At 40.7% G+C, this 16,351-nt stretch overlaps 1 protein-coding gene across 5 annotated transcripts in view; it reads left to right on the top strand.

Moving 5' to 3' along the window:
- LEF1 (lymphoid enhancer binding factor 1) overlaps positions 1-16,351 on the top strand; it is a 117,485-nt gene that overhangs the window by 61,565 nt on the left and 39,569 nt on the right. The gene's annotated exons all lie outside the window — the stretch shown is intronic.

The raw sequence follows: 16,351 nt of genomic DNA, 5'->3' as shown, positions 1-16,351 counted from the left end.
AGAGAAAACATAACTGAGTTAGCATTGCAATAATAATCTGAGTTGGAAAATTTCAGGTTCTGTTAAATACAAGAAAACGTATTACTTACAGTGATTTATGTTATCGCCACATTAAGCTGGCTTAAATAGGGTTGGTGGAGAAAATGAATTCCCTTGGAGTTTTTAATAGACATATTCAAACTCTGGTGAAATAAAGTTTAATTATTTTCAAGAATTAGCGGTAGTAATCAAGGCTGGGAAGGTGTCCTGAACATTGCTAATTAGCTGAAAGACTTGAGAGCCTGAAGAAATGGCCGTTGTTAACATAAACTGGAAGTTAAAGGGAAGGTGAAAAACAGAGGCCCATAGGTTCCTTAAAATGATTATTTGTTTTACAGGCAGGAATTTTCTAAATAGAATGATAGCTTATATTCTTTCTTGACATTCCATTCATCAGCTTGGCTTGGGAATTGCAAGGCTTGTGGATAATGTATTGATTGATTATACTATACATTAGTATGTTGCATAACCATTTCTAAAGCATAAACACAGATGATGATAGCATTTGGGGGTGGGGGGGTGTCTGTGGTGATTTCTTATTTGGCTACGCATTTACAGCTTGACGTTTCTCACGCCTGCCTCTGAGGCCCTGTGACCTGTTCCAGATCAACTTTTCCAACCTAGTGAGAGAGGCTGTCGGCCACTGGATAATCAGAAAATGGGCTGCATCATGGTTAGGTGAAAGAAAATAGGATTTAGTCCAGCCTTTCTTACTTATTACTTTGTGGTGTTGGACTTCCCTGAGCTTTCTTGTCCTTGTCTGAAAAATGGGGAAATTAAGAATACTTTTCTTCCAGGGCAATGCCAAGATCCAAATGAGACAAGGGACATGAAGACACTCTGTAAACTAATGTAAACTGGTTGTTTTGTCATAGTTCAGTTCTGGCTTTTCCCCACAAGACATCAGCCTTTCCTTGGAGTGGCTTGTTCATAGCTAGACCAAACTGCCAACGCTGAATCCTCTTTGCAGTAAAGTACTTAGAGGAAACCAGGAATCTAGACTCCTGAAATAAAGCAGGACTCTTCTTGGATGTTTGTTATTTTGTAGGACTCTGTAGCCATACAATCATAGCACTTCCAAGTACTGAACATTAGCTCACTCTGTCAGTGCAGACTCTGGACTGGCCTTTTGGCGCAAGTGCACCTAACTCAGGGGGCTGCCATCTCCCTGCCCTTCTGACAGGGGATTGCCACTTCTTAGTCACAGACTAGTCCAACTGGGTTTGTCTTTGAAGGTTAATTTAGTGGCGGAGATTCACGGTAGACTTGGGGTGCAGGAGCACACAGTGGTTCCTGTCTTTGCTGCAGAAAGGGAGAAGCCCTCAGTGGAATTTTGGCAAGATGACTCATCTCATCTGGAAGTCCTGACCCTTGTCATCATTAGCACAATCTTACAGGTCCTTGCACTGGGAGAAATCGGGTTTCATGACAATTAAAATGCTCCCGCCCTCTGTCTTATATCTGTTGTGTAAGCTTTATGGATGTTCCTTCAGATTACCAGTACATGCTGCCAACAAGCCAGTGCCCCATCAGCAGTGTGACACTGATGCATCTTCAAACTGATTTTTTAAATGTTCAGGTAAGTAAGTCATCTCTGATTATATGCAGTTCTTTCTTTCGCCTTCCTGACATTCTTCTTCCTTTCTCCTAGCTACTACTAGAAGAATCAGAACTACAGAATATTAAAATGTTGGAATTCAAAGCTTTAGAAACCCTTGGGATCACAGGGTCGTTGGTACTGGAGAGGGCATTGAAGATACTCGGGCCGACACTTTTATCATTTGTTGATGGCAGGAATCCAATCCCAAAACTTCAGTCTCAAACACTTCAAGTTGTTGCACCTAAGAGCCTTGCCTTACCGCGCCTCACGTGCCTTTACCTTTCTCGCTCCCTCTTGTGTTTAGGGATCATCTTCAGGCTTTCTTGGCCCCCAGTACATGTATATTTCCACTTTCTGTATTAGCAAGTCAACCACTACCTTCAAACATCCTTGAAATATTGGTATTCAGATGGAGCAGGTGACACACATTAAAGAGGTAAATTGAAATATTCTTCATGCATTTAGATAGACCAAATTGTAGCATATTTGCATTGGAAAAGAAACATTCTTACACAAAGAAGTTATCTTAATAGGGAGTAGAGATTTCTTTAAGGCTGCAAATCAGTCGTGAAACAGTGATTGAGAGGATTCTTTGAGGCCATTATTTACTGTTTCAGCAAATTTCTAAGTTAACTTTATCTGGTATTCGCCAAACCCATGCATGTGGACCCAGGTAATAACTTTCTCAGTGTAGGAAATGAGATTAATGACTTCTTTTCTTCCAAAGTGGAATTAACTATTGTATTTACATAGTGTTTTACCATTTGCAAAGTGTTTCCTTGCATGATCTCACTTGATCCTTATACACACTTAGCCGGGGAAAATATTAGCCTCATGTAATGAGCAATCTGAAACACAAAAAGGGTATATCATTTGCCTAAAGTTCACACAACAAGTAGGACCAGGAATAGTATCCAGGTGTTTCGACTTCAAATCCAGTACGCTATTAATATCTGCCCACAAACCGACCACTACCCCCAGCCTTCGTATAGAAACCCAGGCAAAAGCTTTGTTAAAGCAAAGAGTATAGTGTCTTAAGAATATTCCTTAATTAGCCCTTAAATTATTTTTGCTCCTTTACACCTCTCCCTAAAATTCATAATTGCTTTCAGAGATCCCTAAGTTGATCCTCATATTCTCTACGGAGTGTTTATGTCCTATTTCTTGAGTAAAAGTGCTGTAAAGACAACAGCCTCTCCTCTCCCTCTTTTTTAATATTTAGTCCAGTACCAGGTTCTGTGCAGTTTGTCTGGACGATTGCTCTTTGATATACCGCCCTCATGTTGGAAGCTGCATTCTTTAATGCATGTATGACATAGTTTCAATTATTTGCTTTTCTGTGTAAAATTCATTTGTTACGGATAACTTTCAAAAGTAATTCCATTAAGTATTTTATCCTTTTTTTGGGCTGCATGAACTATTTCCATGAGAGGAGGGAAGAAAATGCCCGCAAATCTTCTACAACACTCTTGTCAGTGCCACGTGGTGGAGCTCCTCCTGTCTGCTGACTGAGACCCGGTGCTGCTGAAACCCAGTGGCAGGGAACCAGGCAGAGTAGTTAATGCCCAGCCGCCACACGTTTTCCCAGCGTTAGCAGGGCCTGGGGACATGGCTCAGGTCATCCTAGATCGCATCAAATGACGATCTTTGAAACTTCTTATTCTGGAACGGTTTCAGACAAAGATCGAGAATATGTTCCTGTTGCTTGTCAAAGAGAAAGAGGGAAAGAAAAGTTTGTTTCACCCAGTAATTTAGGAAGGGATTCAGTGTTTGCCAGTGGTGTGCTGTTTCATGTTTAACAACCAGTTTGGGGGGAAGTGGCAGTGACTTTTCATATTTGCCAATTTTCATGGTATAAATAATCCCACCATGGCCAATTTCAGGCTACCAACATAATATTAACAGGTTCTCAAAATTCCTGAAAATTTAGCAGTCGGCTCTGGAGAGCTAGTAGAAGCCAACTCCAATACACTGCTGTAAATAAACAGTAACCTAGGTTGCTCTTGGGAAAGGTTTGTAGATCAGGCATTCGGTATCTGCCTTGAGTTCATCAGCAAGTTTTCCCAAAAAGGATGCAAAATAAAATCCAAAAAGGAAATTTCCTATTCACAATAAATGCTACAAAATAGAGTTTATCTTTGATTTTATATTCGTGGAAGTATCCTTTTTCACCAGCAGAGAATAGCTATTGTCGTTTTTGCTGCTATACTTTTCCACTGGCTATAGGGCATTTCTCTGTTATAATATATGAATAGAACTGAGTTTTTAAAGGGTCTTTACATTTTGCTTCCTCTTTTTATACCATTGAGACAAACATCTTCAAGGAAAGTTTGCTGTTCTAGTTTGACTTATTTGTGGGCTTTAAGATGAATCAAAATGTAGTAAATTACATAAAATCCTGTTTATGTAATCTACTTCATTTGTCACTCAGGTTTTATGCCTCAGTTTCAACTCATTTCAAGAATTTGGTTTCAAATCCCAAGCAAAAGGTTTTTTTCCTTGACTCATAAAAGTATATCCTATAAGTAGTGACGTCTGCAGCATCATTTTCTCTCAAGATAAACTCTAGTGTGTTGGGTTTTGTTTTTTTTCAGACAATATATTCTGATGTGAGATGGAAAGATGGTTACCCATCAAGGAATGAGTTAACCATTAACTTGTAATGAATCTAAAAATGTGTATTAGGTGTTTTTAAAAGTAATCTGTGCTGACAAGTTGAAGAAGTTACATATAACCGCTGTGCGCCACACCATTTATTCAAAAGGCTCACTGACCTATAAAAGATAGATATCATTTAGTAATTCCTTTCATGCTATAATATGAAATGTATAGTTTTATACTACTTGTCATATAAATATTTGGTTTTAAACTTACTGACTTGTCCCTCAGTATGAGATATTGGAATCCAATGTTTAATTTCCAGCTCTACCACTAAACTTTTCTGATTTTCAGTTTCTTTATCCATAAGTTTCCTTTTCCATAAAAGGAACTTTTGTTAATAAATATGCCTTTTTTTGTTTATTTGTTTTAAGTCAAATTGGAGGATAATAGGGAAAGGTGCATTCTTACCTATAGATTTTCAAACTGTAAAGCAGAGCTGTCTGTTAGAAATATAATGTGAGTCCACAACTGCAAGTCATACATGTAATTTAAAGTTTTCTAGTAGCCCCATCAAAAAAGTAAAGAGAAACAAGTAAAATCAATTTTAGTAATAACTTTATGTAACACAGTATAACCAAAATGTAATCAATGTGAAGAATTACTGAGATATTTTACATTCTTTTTTCCACATTAAATGTGGGAAATCCAGTGTGCGTTTTATACTTAGAGCACGTCTACATTTGGACTAGCCACATTTCAAGCCCTCAAAAGCTGGTGACCAGTGGCTACCATATAGGACAGCGTAGCTCTGTAGAATAGCTTTAATATTCTGTTTAACAGCTTATCTTACAGTGTAAATATCACATTTACACATTCATAGAAAATGATTTGCTTTTCCTAATAAGCTGTAGCTCTCAATTAGAGTGTTATTGTTAGTAGCTGAACCCAAAATAATTTGCATTTCTTTCTTTGATTTCTGAAAGACTCTTTGGCAAATGCTGTAGAAAAATGAGGGTCCCCCACAGACTGAAATGTTACTCTTTTCACTTTTCAAAACACCCAGTTTTAAGCAGAGAATATTTTACACGTATGGCACTTATTAAAATCGGAGACAGCTTGATGGGACAAAATTGGCACATTAGCCTTCTTATTACTGTTCTGTAAATGCTTCACACCTGATCTTAAAACAGAAATCAGTTTTATCTAAACTAAAATAAGGCACATGCTTTTCATAGTTACTTTAAGTGTGAAGGATCCCTTTTCAATATGAAAATACCAGGTTTAAGCCTGTTGGCCTTTGCTCCCGTGGAATTTTGTACCATCCGTTTGCAGCCCGAACATAAAAACAACTCACCCGCTCTCCTGGGTAGCTGTGGGACTTCCTTGCCCTCAACCCCACGCAGGCTCCCCGCTTCCCCTCTCCCCCAGGGAGATCTAGGGTCATCTGGTTCTCGGACTGGACGTTGTGAGTGCCGTGGGGAAATCTTCCAACCCTCTGAAACTGGATGATAGACAGATTCTGCTGTGGTGGCAGTAGGAAGACTTAACCTTCCCTTTGAATATCTATCCCTGGGCAGTGGGTGGAGAGAGTCTTTTTTAACCAGGCTGTGCTCAGACCAGCACCAGAAAACCTGACCGACTCCATTTGGGATTGCTGGCTGATGAGATTCAGAGGAGAACTTCTGGGAATCCACTCACCCCAAAGCAGTACCCTCCCTCTCTGGTTCCAGAGCTCCTGGAGTTGCCTCATTCTGCCCTTTCCTGTTGCCTGTTGTCGTTATACAGCCTTGTCACTGGGCTACAGAGGAAACTATCGCCTGCTGCTTCTACTCAGTGCTCTCTGGGGTAGACAGAAGGCCCTGGCCCTGACTTCTCACCCACCTTCACTGACTTGTTTGCCTTTCATTATTTCCCAATGACCTACACAAACACTACTTTCAACATGCTAATTAAACTCCAGCTTATTAATAATAATAAATTTTTATGATTTAGTGACTGCTAAAGCACTTCTCTCTTAGAATAGGGCAGCGGTTTTTAATCTAGGGTCCAGGGGCTACTCCGTTCCCTGTCCTCCCCTGTACACACTGAAACCTCCCACCCCAGTCCATTAACGTGTGATTGTGTTTGTATACAAAAACGTTTACACACAGCTTTCATCAGATCACGATGTCTATGATCCAGAAAATGCTACGAACCATTGGCATCTTGTTCTACCCCGTGTCCTTCCACTGTAAAATTTTACATATACGTCTGCACCCCACGGAACCCCACGCTCCTACAGCTAGGAGCCCAGGCAGTCTCCCTCCTCCTCCTTATCCTGCCTCCTTAGAATCTAGTGATCCTTCCTTTCACCCACGCCTCATCCCTTTATTCAACTTCTGAATTAGCCACTGTCTGGCCTCATCTCGTAATGTCTTACCACTAGCACAGTAAATCTCAAACCTGTTTGTTTTGTTCTTTGGTTTGTTTGTTTATCTCGAACGATTCCAGTTCTTTCTCTTAATTTTCAAAGAACAGTCTTTAACATGAAAAATAAATGCAGCACTCAGAGGATTAAGGGTGTGGTGAAGGCGCTGTGAAATCAATCAAATAATAGGATGTTGCAACTTTACCTAATTATAAGTCATTTTCCCTTTTACTCTGATCTTTTCTCAGCTTAACCCCAGTCTGCTGAGTTATAGACTCCAGTGACTGAAACGTGTGGGTCCCCTTTAGGCTCCCAGAATGAGTTATTCCCCTTGTTGCCATGCTTTTCAGCAGCTCACAGTGAACAGTTCACCTGTTTGGGATAGGACAGATCTGTATTTAATCCAGGTTCAAACATTTACAAGCTAACCTATGTGACATTGGGCAGAACTTAACCTTTCTGAGCCTCAGTTTGTTTCCTTATTTGAAAATGAGGAAATAAATTTGATCACAAGTGTGTAAGTATCATTCGTAGTTCCTAGAATATAGTAAATATTCCATGAATGTCCCTTCTCTTGTCTTTCTCACTCAAGCATCCAGGTTTTAACCTACAACTTTGATTTACTTCCCTTCTACCATGTTTATTTCATATAGCATTTAGTGCATTATTAGTGATTAATAAATGGTAAGACAACTATATGACTGTTTAGGGTGAGGTAAGCTTCAGGTTAGATAGACCCTTGTAATAAGAGAGTTACACTTAAATATAAAATAATGATTTTTCTAAAAATTTTCTTTAAAGGCAGATAATTGGCCGAAATCTGATATGTTGGTTGTTAACGTTTTCTTCAAAATAAATCTATTTGGAGCCTCAACTCTGTTTAGTGATTGCCCTTTTCCGTTCTTTAAGCCATGACCCTGTAGTTACCTTGGAACTTTCCTTGCACGTAGCTCTCCCTGATTTCCCTGACGTTGGGAGGAGGGGAGGGGAAGATGTCTGAATCCTCTCTTATCCCTTCCCCTCTGAGCCGCCACTGCCGTCAACTCTGATGCGTGTGAGTAACACGCTGTTGACGATGTAGTCCCTGAATTAAAAAGAGCGAAAAGGAGAGGAGGGAAACACAAAACTAAACCTCAGGACTTTATAGTGTAGCCAGAAGAACTATAACACCAGATAACAACGTTTGTAATGGTACTTCATTTTTATCTGCTGAAGATTAATTGGTGATAACATTTTGCAAACAGAGAAAAACTGAGAAAGTGAAGGGGGTGATCTGTGTCTTAACAGATGGCATCAGGTCTTGCAGCATCCTGAACTGATCAGAGCTGATCCCCCCCTTCTGCTGTCTTACTCTCACTGTTGGCTTTAGGAAAGAGTGGTTATGGGGTAGGCCTGACATACCCCTGACATGGGGGGGGCCCTTGGAAAGCAGGTTTCTCCAGAGGTCATAGAAGAAGAAATCAGAGACTCAAAGCAAGAAACTTTTGATGTTCAACGTAGGGGCTGCTTGTCAAGGAATGTGAGTGCCCCCCCACCCCCGTGACAAGCAGCAGGGAAATGGGGATCACCACAAGGAAATGAATCCTACTAACAGCAAGAGTGAGCTGGCAGAGTCTCCAGACAGGAACTCAGCCCGGCCAACCCTTGTGACACCCTGAGCTAAGAAACAGGTCACACCATGCCAGGATCCTGCCCACCGAAACTGAGGGACAATACATTGTGATGTGTTAAGGCCGCTGATAAATTTGCGATAATTTTTTAGGCAGCAATAGAAAATACGAGGATCAATCCCTGTTTTTAATTTAAGGGTAGGAATTCTTTCTTGAACCAAGACCTGATCTCTATCTAGGAAACAGATGCACAAACAAGTAGTAACAATGCAGTGTGGTAAATGCATGGCGTCATGTCCTGGGGCTATAAGCATAGAGCCAGAGATGACTGGTGTACCTGAGGAAGTTGAAGAAGGCTTCTTAGCACCAAAGGGTGCAAATCCGTATTCCCAGCTATTATGTGTCAAGAATTCCTTTGAAGAAAATAATTCAAATTGAATGAATGAACACAAGTCTCTGGGGTTCTATATTGAGTTAAAAGAGTTGAAGGAGTGTAAAAAAATTTTAATGTTATTTAAAAGGATGTGGTATATGTTACTTTTGATTGTTTGCTTTTCAAATTTCTCTTGATTTACAGATTTATAATACTAGCAAATAGGAAGGAAAAAATGATAACTTAGTACATCATGAAAGCGTTCTACCTTTGTAACCCATTAATCAATTTCTCTCTGAATTCAGCTTAACAGAAATAATACTTTTCACCTTATTGGCTTGGATCATCCACAATCAACAACTATTGCTGTACCATTCTTTACTACAGGCAGCAGTTTTCAAAGGGCTCCCTGAGATAGGGTGTCCACGAGGTCAGAACTACTGTCGTGATAACGGCAACACATTATTTGTCTTTTCCACTGTGTGTTGGCATTTGCATCATTGGTCCAAGAGCAACAGTGTGTAAAACTGTTGGTGCCTTGGCACCAAATGGTACTAATAGTCACTGAATTCTGCACCACAACACTCTCCCAGGGGAGAAAAAAATGCCAGTGTCATTTAGAATATCCTTGAGGAAGCAGTAGAAAATGTTTTAATTTTATTAAATCTTGATCCCTTGACTGCATAAGTGACAGACAAACTGTGGTTCTTTGGACTTTGGTATTTGGCAGATACTTTCTCACAAATGAGTAAGGTGAGTCTCTCTCTTCAGTGAAAACACTTGATAGCATTTGTTGCCAGTGATTAAACTGGAGCTTTCAAGCAAAAATTAGAATTTTAGAAAACTTGTTAACCACTACTGTAGGCCTGATAACTTCCCAAATCCTTAAAGCTTTTCTGATGAGATGAGAGATGACATTAATGAATGTGATTTTTATATTGTGTCACAAAATATGTCAACTCAGTGAACGCTATTTTCCAAATGACCCAATGCGAAATGATACCGGGGTGAATTCAAAGTGCAAGACAGAGCAATCGATTTTAATGTAAGAGTAGGAAAAACATATTGATAAGCCTTTTGATTCTACATTGCAGCAAGCCTTTAAACTACCACTTGTTGAGTTTTGGTTTAGTATCAAAGACGAAGATCCACAATTATCTGAAAAAATTATTAAAATAATCCTTCCCTTTTCAACAACGTATCTGTGTGAGGTCAGATTTTCTTCCTATATTTCAACCAAAATAACATATCAAATTGGAGATTTGAATGTGAAAGCAGATAGGAGAATCCAGTTGTCTTCCTATTAAACCAGTTGCAGAAGGGAGAGTTGGCGGGTAATTCTTCTGAAAGAAAGCACAGTTCTAAATTCTAAAATGTACTGTGTCTTAGAGATGAGTGATTTGAACTTTGGGGAGCAGAGTAATTCATTTATTGGCCCTCTTTTCCCTTTCCTCTTCCCTTTATCCATTCCACAAATATTTATTGAGCATATATTATATGCCAGGACTTGATAGATATTTTGTTTGCATTGTTCATTAATCTCACCTTCATCCTGTGAGGTATTAGTCTACCCATTTTACATATGGGAAAACCGAGATTCTGAAAAATTAAGTGAGTTACCTAAGCATAGCAGCTAACTGGTATTTGAAAGCATAGCAGCTAACTGGTATTTGAATGTTTGAACGCTCTGCCTCCAGTTCCCACGTACTTGAATATTAAACTGTATTATTACGCATCTCATCCACTTGGCAACCAGAGGATGCCGGCACCGTTTGGTTTTGGTTCCTTGGGATACAAGCTGTGGACCTCAGAGTCTCCAACTTGGGTCCAAATCCTGTCTCTGCCACTTAACATCCTGTGTGATCTTGTATAAACTGCTTACCCTCTCAGAACCTTGGCTTTCTTCTCTGTGTAACGTAAACTGTAACACCTAACTTAGGGGTGACTTTAGGTTTAAATGAGGAAACCTATAGAAATCATCACCTTATAGAGAAGTGGGAACACAGAGGGCGTGTCACACCTTTTCATTTTATCAGCAATTCCATCAGTCTGTTTGGAGTCCTGCTGGTGACATCAGTCTTTTCCAAGTGGCCCGTTGTCCTGTCCAGACTTGAGCCCAGGGCAGGCCATGCTCAGCTGGCAGGGTGGTTTGGAGCAGCGGTGGAGAGAGGAGCTGAGTAGTGGGCAGTGTGGGGCAGGACAGTCAGGGACACGGGTGCCCAGTTGTGCCAGCACAAGTTCTCTCTCCTCTGATTATTACTCAGCCTTCTCATCTATAAATATAGAGATGATACCGCCCACCTCTGTGCATGAGTGCCAGCCAGAGATATAAAGGCATGGCCATAATGACGGGCACTTAGTGGGTGTCCAGTGCATATTAATTCCTTTCCCTACAACATGTTCCTTCCTCTCTTAGGGAAAATATTCCAGGTATCCAGTAGAGACCATCCCTTTGCCTCCAGAGGTGGGCTCGTGGAATATTTGTCCTTTGCGAACCTTAGAGTTTTATCAGTTCCTGCTCAGGAAGTCTGCAAAGTCTGGGACCTCATCATTGTCTGAAAAAAGCTGCTGCATCACAGCCGGTAGTCATCTTACATTTGACAGCCACGTCAGATCTGAGTCAGGTGTTTAGCTTTGGTGGATCTTAGGAAAGATTTCCAGTACCAAGTGTTACTTCTGAGTTCTAGTGAACGCAAGAATCACTGTATCCTTTTTGGGCAAATTAAATCTGCTCCTCTTTGTGGGAAGGCTTGAGAAGCTCAGAATCTCAGAAGAGGACGGGAAGGCACGATATGAAATTACACGGCTTCTACTTCACGAACACCAGACTTCTTAAGTGTTTTATAAAAAGTAAAATGCCACCATAACGATTTAGGCCAGGTGAAATTCCTCATCTCAGTAAGTTGGTGGAGTGTCAGAATTCCCCTGGATTCGGTTATTACCAGGAGGGCTATTGATAAAATGCACAGCCAATTGAAATGGGACTCAGGACCTTTATGCACAGCCAGATCCTGCACTGTGGGTTTAGTGGAGGTGTGGAGATGTACACAGCGGGCACCAGCCAGCAGGCCAGCAGGTTTCCCCCCCCAAGTTACTCCACTTACCAGCAGGCCCATGGCTTTAGCCAGGAGGGAGCTGAACCACTTTTTAGTCCTTCCCAGACCACATCCTCAGAGGCTGACGACATTCACAACAGCTCGAGTTATTGCCAGCGGTGAGTGGGTCGTTTCTGGGAATGCTGCTTTGGGGGTGACTCTCAGGATCCCTAAGTGGCACCCACTTCGTGTCCACAGGAGGTGTGGGTTTTATTGGCCGTGATGCCGAAAAAGTCCTTACCTGCAGGGGCCAGCCTGGGTGGCAGCCAAGCTAGCTTCCTTGGAATGTTTTCCAGTCCTGGAGAGAAAGGTGGCAGTTGAGTCTCCAGCTCTGACCAGTTCTACTAAGGTGCCTCTTTGTCTGATGTGATTCCTGTGTGGGGGACAGAGACCACACGGGCATTTCATGGATGTCACATACTGTCAGCTACGGTCCAGATGGTCAACTCAGTGTCCAAGATTTTATGAGCTGGGCTCTTCAGGGAGGCCACATGGTCTACTGGTAATGAACGTGGCCTCTAGAGCCAGACTTCCTGCATTTGAACCTGGCTTTGCCACTTACTAGCTCTGGGTCCTCAGGAAAGTTACTTACCTTCTCTGTGTCTCAGCCTCCCCCATCTGGAAAAGGAGGATAATGATAGTGTCTGCCTCAAAGATACTCATGAAGTGCTTAGTACATAGGAAGTACTTGGCTACGTGTTAGTTACTGTAATCATTATGCGCTTCGCGGGTCGGGTGGCCTGACGGTGGTTTTTCCCGTTTGGGAAAAGATTGCGGGATTCCTCCTGAATGGCCACTTACGGGTGCTGGGCGTAGGCAGGAGAGCTGTGTTCTCGAGTCCACCCTTGATATTTTCTACCCCTTTTCCAGTACCTGCTCTTTCCATCTTTTTCCTTTGCTCACCTGACACTGATCAACTGCCTGAGCTGTATAGCTGGAATCAGAAGGTGAAGGTCTGTGGCCTGGCTCAGCCGCTTGCTGACGTATGAGTGTAGACAAGTTGCTGAACCTCTCTCTGAGCAGGCGTGGAGAATTTGGGACGACTTAAGGCTGCCAGGTATCTTGTAAAGGTGGAGGAATCGTGCATGCTGCTCTCCTGAGATGATCAAGGAAAGGACACATGCTGGGAGTACATGTTGGCTCTCCTCTGGAAGCTAAGACTTACCTGACTGTCCCTGTGAGTGAAAAAGGATCGAAGTGGTTTTTGCCCTTCCTCCCTCCCTTACAGGGAGCTGTGTGCTGGGAAAAGCACCAGAGGGGGAGTCAGGAGACTGGGGTCCCATTAGGTACAGTACTAGGCGCACAGTTCCCAGCACAGAGTAGGAGCCGAAAAGATGGTATTTCTCTACTGCTTGGTTCCACTCTCTTAAGTGCCCCTGGGGTCTCCATTCCCATTTTCCTCACAGTGGCCCTGCGTTACCGGAGTTGTGTAGTGAGCAAGGCTGTCTTACTGCAGGTGTTGACAGTAGTCATGGCTTGATCACCCATTTCCTGGTGACCTCTGTTTTTCAGCTTCCTGTCTTAGAAAATGAGGATCTTGGACTAGATGAACTTTCGGTTTCTTACAGCTTTAATGTGATATGAAGGCATATGATTAGATATACACTGTCTCTTCTATCACCTGGTTCCTCTTCTTCATAGCACTTGATGTCGTCTTTTCAGATTTTGCTTGGGGTTTTTGTTTTGTTTTTTACACATTTATTTATTTATTTTTGTCTCCAATACCCGCATCCCCATTTCCAGGCCCCTAGAAAGGAAGCTGCGTGAGAACAGGGACCTTGTCTGTATTGGCCATCCGCACTAGAATAGTGCTTGGCACATTTTAGGTGCTTAGTGAATATACACTTGTGCCCACATGTATACCTGTAACTAGGCATTAGAATGTAGTTACATAAGTTTGTCTATAGAAGCTAAGTAGTCGATTAGTTATTTCTCTCCTCACACACTCCCCTCCCCAATATACAGCACATTGTTATTTGGAGATTAGAAGACTAGAATTAAGAATGGTTATATTGGGAGTTTGGGACTGACATGCACACACTGCTGTATTTAAAAGAGAGAACCAACAAGGACCTACTGTAGAGCACAGGGAACTCTGCTCAATATTATGTAACAACCTAAATGGGAAAAGAATCTGAAAAAGAATAGATACATGTATATGTATAACTGAATCACTTTGCTGTACACCTGAGACTAACACAACATTGTTAATCAACTGTGCTCCAATATAAAATAAAAAGTTCAAAAAAAGAAAAAACCCTAAGGTGGGCGATAAAAAAGAATGGTTATATTGTCTGACTTAAAACTTACACAAAGTCGCAGTGCCTGGCTTCTCGCCTTTTGTGTGCGTGTAGCATCAGAGGGCAGCAGCTCCTGATGTCAGAGGAAGCCCACTGTTTAGGGCTGAGGACGCTTGACTGTGAGGGCGACGTGCCAAGCATCCGTGGTGTCGGTTGGACCCTTTTGTATACGTAGCAGAGGTGATCAGCTGGAGGCCAGATACAAACCCTGGAAGTGGGCTCGCTCATATTATTGAGATTTCATATTGCTTTTATTATTTGGCCACAAAAATAGACATAATCCTTGTTGGCTTTAACACACCTACTAGTACTGCTTCCGCTATCCATCTTGCAAAGTATAAGACAAGGCCAGAGCTTAAATGAAAATCCTCAGCTTCTTATCTCCTTCCCACAGGAAAGCAAATCTGTCTTGAAAACCGTAAAATTAAGAGGAGAGCAAGGATAGCATAATTTAACAAAAAATTCATGGCACCGGATTCGGAGCTATATGACTGGAGGGATAGGTCAGACATTAAGAAGATGCTGCCTGCTAATGCAGGTTCCTTAAGGTGGTGCTCTGGAAATGAGAAAGGCATGCAAAATAAATGTATTTTTTTTTTTCCCAGAAGATTTCTGCAATGCTTTTTAACTACCCCAAGAAAATATCTAAGTAGATTGTTTGGCAATTATGCTTCTTATGAAACTTCTGAAAAATGAAACTCAAAGCAGTTATTCTAAACTATAGTTGAAATATATTCATTTTAGCATTTGGGTGTTGTGATTTTTGCTGTATTTAAAAGGGTTTATAATGATAATATTCTCACACCCACCCACCCCCCATTCCTCTAGCATTCTCAATATTTAAGAAGCATTCATTTAGCATTCTAAGTATTTAAGAAGCTCATTCTGTGTATTTGACAAACTGCATCATTAACCCTTGAAAAGCATTGAGAGATTTTTTTTAACCTTGTACACATTTATATGCATAGATGTCTGTGCAGAAGTGTAGGGAGAAAAGGCATGTGGCTTTGATAATGGTGCTCTATTTAATAAATGCCAAGGGCTATATGAGCTACGCAAGTTCTGCCATTAGAGGGAAGCTGATAATTATAAAATAGGGGAAAGTCTGGTATGGATATTACATCATTGTCTAAAAAAGTGTGATCTTTTTTTTTCCCCTTGCTTTTTTTTTTTCATAAGTTTCTTTTGGGTGCAGGTTGTAACGATAGGGTGTAGAGAATTACTGTTACTAACTGTAAAGAGAATTAAGTGTTACTAGTATGATTATTCCTAATTTTCCTGAGGGGATGGTTTTTCCTGTTGGAGCCACGTACTGTTTATACCTAATTTGTAAAAAAAACGTGAGATAATCAGCGTACATCATAGGTGCACCCACCATACACGAGTGTGTTATGGGCCCTCAGCCATTCACATATGTCCCTACATTTTAAGCAGTTTACACTGTGCAGTTTTCAGGCACTTAAATTTTTTTAATACAGATATTTGTTTCCGGAGAAAGTGATTTCGTGTGCATTTTAGTCTGTAGTACAGTAACAGTCACTATTTCAAACTGGCTGTGGTGAAGGCATGTCTGAACTAGTGAATGAGAGAATATTTACAATTTATTATAGTCTATTCCTCTTAAATTCACAAGTTACTTATTACTGTAGTGTTTCTAAACAGAGATCTTCCTGAGACTGCTTTAATTAGGAGATGAATTTAAAATCAGAAACGTATTTTGCATGTATATAATTGTGTTGGGTTTACTCTCTTGGGGGGGTGGGTAGAGTTTCTTTTAAAAGAATCCCTTGATTAGGTTAAACTGCCTGAATCTTGTTTATATTACTGATTTGCTTTGTAAGCACTTTCTTGGGGGTGGGGTGGGGGGGCGGGGTCAACTTTAGCCAAACGAAAGAATTCCAGATTTCAAATTGATGAAGTCCAGATAAATAACCTGAACCTCTAAAACATGTTACTGTTATACAGTTTTAGAATTCCAAATTAAATAATAAAGTTTACTTTTAAACAAATATAAGACATATAAAATATGTTAAAATATAAATGTTAACAACTTAGAGTGTTCTGACAAGCCATATTTCACATTATGCAGTTAAACTCAAGATTGGGAATTCACTCTTATCAATTAAGACTTCTAGAAACTAAAGAACCTGAAGATGAACTGATCAGCTCTAAAGCATAATGAATGATGGTCATGTTTGATCGACAAAACTATAAAACTATAAAACTATATGGTATAATGTGGTTCTTAAAGATGTACAACTCTAGAATTATGAATTTTATAAACTAAGGTGATATCAATACAGCAGATTTATATATACTGGGTTGT

The sequence above is a fragment of the Balaenoptera ricei genome, chromosome 5 (assembly GCF_028023285.1).
Source record: "Balaenoptera ricei isolate mBalRic1 chromosome 5, mBalRic1.hap2, whole genome shotgun sequence".
Classification (NCBI taxonomy): domain Eukaryota; kingdom Metazoa; phylum Chordata; class Mammalia; order Artiodactyla; family Balaenopteridae; genus Balaenoptera; species Balaenoptera ricei.
The sequence above is the reverse complement of the archived record's forward strand: the minus strand, read 5'-3'. Positions and strand labels throughout refer to the sequence as shown.